This window comes from Carassius auratus, chromosome 28 (genome assembly GCF_003368295.1).
Source record: "Carassius auratus strain Wakin chromosome 28, ASM336829v1, whole genome shotgun sequence".
NCBI classification, from domain to species: Eukaryota; Metazoa; Chordata; class Actinopteri; order Cypriniformes; family Cyprinidae; genus Carassius; species Carassius auratus.
Window position 1 is genome coordinate 23,506,836 of NC_039270.1, and position 6,365 is coordinate 23,513,200.

Here is a 6,365-nt window from a genome sequence, read left to right on the forward strand (position 1 = left end):
ATTGGCCAGCTGTCTCTTAAATGTAAAGTTATATAGCCACCGGCCGACCGGACAGCAGATGATATATGAGAAATCTGATTCAACCGAGAGTCAAAGAGGCCTTCATCTAGCCCTGGACAGATGAAAATAACACGTCCAAAATAAATAAAACATGCTGGTGCATGGAGACCATGTATACATAAAAGTGTGCATGAACGTATGTATATTTAACAATGTCAGTTTATCCAGGATATGAATGCTGAATGGAGAATCACATGGAAATCAACACCATATGAGTGCAATGCACAACAAAATCATTCAGAGGCATCACACACACACACACACACACACAGACAGATCTCAGGGTACTGATAGGGGGCAGTGCTGCTCTAGTCAGGCTCTTGCAGAGTGAATGAGACAATGATAAATGAGTGAGCTGCTCTCATTAATGCAGATAATTAACTCCATCGGAGCAGCAGCAGGCACGCGCACAGCACAGACAACAACATCCGGGCCGAGAAGGAAACAGGCCACTGACTCCGCTGATGCAACATGGAAATATTCTCCCCTGATACCTAATTGGTTTTCAGATAAAACACTTACAAAAATTGAACTGCATCATCTTGAAGTTTGTTTGGGGTCCAACATACTTATCATTGATTCATTTTGACTACTGTGCAAAATCTCGAAGCACATGCGTAACTATCTGATATCAAACTTGCATTTCGTTGAATTTTTTTTTTCTCATTTAGTGAAACTACTGAAGAGCTAATAAATCTGCTGTGCAGCGAGTGCTATTTACACCTGAGTGCAAACAGTCAGTCTGATTCTAGAAGGAAGTGCTCGCACTACATCACACTGAGCTTCACTGGGTCTTGTCCATAGATGGAGATTGGAGAGCCATCTAGAGGACAAAACTGTAAATGTGGAATGCAGTCAGATGCAAAAGTGCCCAAACATGTACATTTGTGGATTACTGCTTATCTCAGCAGTGTGTAATTGTGACTTAACTTAAAAACTAAAGAATCTGAGGTATTGCTATTAAGAAATGGCTAATTAATTTTCTATTGGTTTTCAGAATGACGCTTTTTGAACTATAACGCCATTTAGTGAAGTGAAGTGACATTCAGCCAAGTATGGTGACCCATACTCAGAATTTGTGCTCTGCATTTAACCCATCCGAAATGCACACACACAGAGCAGTGAACACACACACACACACACACACACACCTGGAGCAGTGGGCAGCCATTTATGCTGCGGCGCCCGGGGAGCAGTTGGGGGTTCGATGCCTTGCTCAAGGGCACCTAAGTCGTGGTATTGAAGGTGGAGAGAGAGCTGTTCATGCACTCCCCCCACCCACAATTCCTGCCGGCCCAAGACTAGAACTTACAACCCTTCTATTGGGAGTCCAACCCTCTAACCATTAGGCCACGACTTCCCATAGATCTGTAGTTAACATTACTTTTTTTTTTTTTAGGTAAAACTGTATTAAGTAACACTGGGTGGTTTAGGGGAGAAAAAAGCACTGTGTCCTTTGTTTAAATTTTAATACATAGGTTCAGTAAAATATCATTTTCTAAATGAATTGAAGTTAGATCAAATATATAGGTCTATATTTATGTGCATACATTAAACATTTTGTTTTGTTTTATGTTGCTTACTACAATAGTAGGCTACCACATTACTATTTCAACTGAGCTGTTATTATATTTATTTTGTATATATTGATTTTTGTTTTAGTGATTTTATGTGCTTTTGTCATTTTTAATAGTTTCTGTTTTAAATTTGGATTTAGCTGTCATTTAGTGATTTTAGTACTTCAAATGATTTCAGTTAGTCAATTAACAATGACAACACTGCACTGAACTGTATTTTATCAATAGCCCTACTTCTTAGTGGTATTGAATAGTATTGAATTAAATATAAATAGGTCTGTGTGTTTACATACAGATCTTTACTGAGCTGAATTCTGTGAAGGACAAATGTGACGCTCCCTTAGAATTTTTTACAAACTTGATGTTAAGGCAGCAGTATTTCGTAGCAGCTGGCAACAACTATAATGCCTCCATAGGCAGCTAACTTGGAACAAAGCCCATGTGCGCTCAACTAAAGAGAAATGCCCATCATTAGGCTCTGGCCACACTACCAATCATCATCAGACATCTGTTCATTTGGCCAAGAGGTTGGGATCCCATGCACTCTGCCGGAAAGAGAGGAAATCAGACACTGACAGCCAAACACAACTTTCAATGTGGCACATGCACTCAGTCACCTGTCTCTTTTTCTTTCTGTTGACTCTTCAATCTTTACCAAAAGACTATATCATGATGCAGAACACCAGAGCCCCAAGCAGTCCTGCAAGAATGAAATGTCAAAAAAATCCAAACAACGGTTAAGATAGATGAACAAGGATGCTGTCAGGTTAGTACATTGCAAGCAAGCAAGCATATTTGATCTTTCCCGTATCTGCATAAACCCTTTTCCTGAATGCGTCCCTTTACTGCCAAATTCATGCGCACAATTAGTATACATGTACGACACCCCAGCATTGTCTCACTAAATGCTACGACAGCAAGAACACTGGAAACTGATTGGCGTAATTACTCACAGCCATTAGCTTCGGGAAAAATCATCACATCAAAAGGAAATGAGGGAAGATCCTCTCTTGCTCTTCCTTTCTCTCTCTCTCTCTCTCTCTTTCTGTTTCTCAATCTGTTTTATAATAAACCGTTGCACGTGCAATAGACATGCACTACATCTAATTGACTTCAAATCCTGACACTCAGTATTACACATTTTGGCTAATGTAAATTAAAATAAAACATAATAAATAATATGAATAATAATATAAAATAAATAATAAATACAAATAATATGAATAATGTTGATAAAAATAAAATAACATTGTGTGTGCAATGGATTTTTTATTTACAAAAAAAAGTAATATTTTAAAACAAACAAATAATAATAAATGTATAACATAATGTAAAATTAAATAAAATGCACCACAACTGTTTACAAATTCGAATACACTATTATAACAGAATTTATAAATATAAAGAATTAATAGCAAAAAAATACACTTTAAAGGGTTATATTAAAATAATATGAAACAAAAACTAAATAATACAAAATTAATTAAAAAAAATAATATATAAAATAACACTTTTGTTACAATTGATTTCAAAACCTGACACCTTGCTATCACAAAGTTTTGCTTATTTTTATAAAAATCCAAATGTATTTTATAAATCTCAAAATGATAAATATTTTAATAAATAATTCAAAATAAAATGCAAAACATAATAGCATTACTAGAGGGGAAAAATAATAAAATAAAAACCTTTTAAATTGTAATTGTCAAAAGGATTGCAATTGACTTGACAGACCACCTTTCCCACCCACCACACCAAATTTAATTGAATTTGCTGCTGCCTCCTAATCAAGGCTAGTATGATTTACATATGGCTGCATGCACCCCTCCCTGGCATGTCTGAGATCCTGGCATCGAGCCAGCAGACAGAGAGGAACCAAGAACATCTGACATATGAAGAGCAAGAAGAGCGATACAGACGGGCGGCAAGGTAGAGGCAGAAGGAAAACAGGAAAATGAAGCGATGCAGAAAGGATGAGAAAAACTAATTGGAAACAAATCACACAGATGCCTGCAGAGGTAATCAAGGGGCAAGGTGGAGCCTGACGGCAGGGGGCCACGACCACGCCAGCTCTGAGCACTGATTTAAAACTTAAATCCAGGTAACGGTCTAATTAAAGTGGAGTCCTACAAAACGCTCTTTTGAAATAAGCCGTTTTAATTAACACGGTCTTATAGTGGCTAACATATGCAGATTAGAGAGGAGTCAGAATTGGAGCTGTCAACTTTCTGCTAATTACTACGAAGGAGACCTCAAGGACAGCTCGAGCATATGCTGATTATTGTGTGGAAATAATAAAAGAGTTTAACAAAGGTTACGCCGGCATATGAGTATAGCTACTCTACATAATGACTATTAACTGTCTGCACCCCTTCTATAGGCTACATTTGGCATTTACATTAACAATCACACTATGCAAACACATCAAACTATCTGCATGATTCAGTTCGAGTGTTGCAGTTCATTAGTGTGGTCCATACAAATGCTGGCTTCCAGTGGCCTCCTCAGTGCGAGGAAAGACTGCAGACAACATCACAGATGCTCTTTCCCAGTTAATAGTCAAACAAACAGACATACAACATGGAGAAAGTTTAGGGGAAATGGTCAAAGTAACAGTGAAGCAAATTCTAGTAATATTTTGAAATATGCACATATTCACTCTTATTTGTATGTATATTATGTGAAAGGTGCAAAATGCTTCTTGTCTAGTCACATTCTGTTTGGACTTAATACACAAAAGTAGTCACGTGTATTGAGTGGATGTCAATGTCAACAGTAGACAGACAGGAAGGTTTTAAGAGTGGTTCATTCATAAACTCGTACGTCCTCACCTTCATGATGTTGACATGAAGGTAGAAGACAAACAAGTGGAGTTACTTCAGTCTTCATGGGCCGGTGGTTGTCAGCTGGTTTGACTTCATCATGACCCACAGCACACACACCGTATTTTACTTCAGATCAGTCAATGTCCTTCAAATCAATGAATGCATTAATCACATTTATTTTAGACAATTCTATTTTTAATTTTAGACAAAGTGTAAGGCCTTTTTATCTAATATTTATTTTTTAATTCAAATAATGACATTTCCTCTAACGTGCTGAAGTGTTTGCATTAACAGGAAGCATCTTCAACTGCCTGAGCTGGTCAGATGGCAGTAGTTGCTAAGCAGATTTCTATATTTATTTACTATTTTCCAAAATGTAGATGAAACAAGACGGCATAATTAAGAGTGACAGCAAATACAGACACATGCATCATGTAGAGAGAGACAGGAGCTAGTTATCAAGGGTGAAAATGTGCCACCTTTAGAGCTTAGTGCCTTGTAAACAGTGGGGGCTTTGCCCACTAACAAGTGCACTCCAAGGGCTCTCTCGTCTTCATGAAGAGGGCATCCAGAGACAAACTATGCTCATTCAAATGGCAAATTAATTTAATTACAGCAACATGTAAAAGCGGTGCTGCCACACATAAAGGGAGGAGCAGGAGGGAGAGAGAGCAAACAGAGACCGCAGATAACAGATGCCTCGCCATCTATTTCCCTCGGATCGCAGAGATGTGAGCTGAGAGGCAGAGGTGTAGACATGAGGTTCAAGCAAAACATCCGTTTCCTTAAGGTGAGAAAACAGGGAGCCATTTTAAGAGTGAACACATCTCCATTTTGAGATGATGGCAAGGGAGATACAGTAAATACAGACATGCAACGTCACAATGACAAAGATGTTAGTGAGGACATTCCTTTAGTGTACAAGACATTTGCTAGAAAAGCCTGGGTGCTGGTGTTTAGGATCAACTCTATGTGTCTAAATGGTCCTAGTAAAATGGCCAAAACATGCACATTACATCACATTTCAGGACAACCAAGAACTTTGTAAGCGTGATAGTAACCGGTGATTCAGGTAGGGTTGTTCTGTGAGAAACCTCATGTGTGTGTGTGTGTGTGTGTATGTATGAAATGGCTGTTTAAATATCATCATCATGGTAGTTTAAAGAGCAATATTTATGATCAGTACTCATAGATAAAAAATTTAATTTAGTATCTCTGATGTACTTACTGTAATACACAATATCCTTGTTAATAGAATTAGAAAATAATTTTCACATACTTGTAGAAAAGAAAATCTCAAATGATTGTCAGAATTAAATGCCTTTAATAAAAGCAGTTCATTTTACCCGACTGACAATATAATTTAGCACCTAGGTGGAAAATTTGCACAAAAACAGTCATGAATCATGGCGTGGAAAACAGGGCTCATTATTAAATGTTTCCTTTTACCAAAACATGTGTGCAACTACAAAGTCTAGACACATTTAGGAGTCAATTAATCATTTATAAAGAGAGTCAAAATAATTATTTAGCATTTAAATCTTTATTTCTTTAAAATAACAGGATATCAAAGTTATTTGTGTTACTCTGAATGCCAATACAAAAATGTAATCACTTTGAATATACAGCACAGGACAAAACGAAGGTGTTTTCCCAATGATGAGCATTTATAAAGGGGCTTGCAGACAAAGAACAAAGCCGGAGGAATTTCGCCGTTCTTAAAAGTGGCTCCTCATCAGATGTGGCAGGCAGCTTTAAGGCACTTTGAGTTCCCTCTCCTGTAGGCCCTTTCCTCGAGGCGAAGACAAAACAAGACACTTAAACTGACAAAAGATGGTGCAGACTTCCACATTTTTGGCATGACTGGAAGAGAACGAGGAGGTCTGGAAGGTTTCAGAGAAAC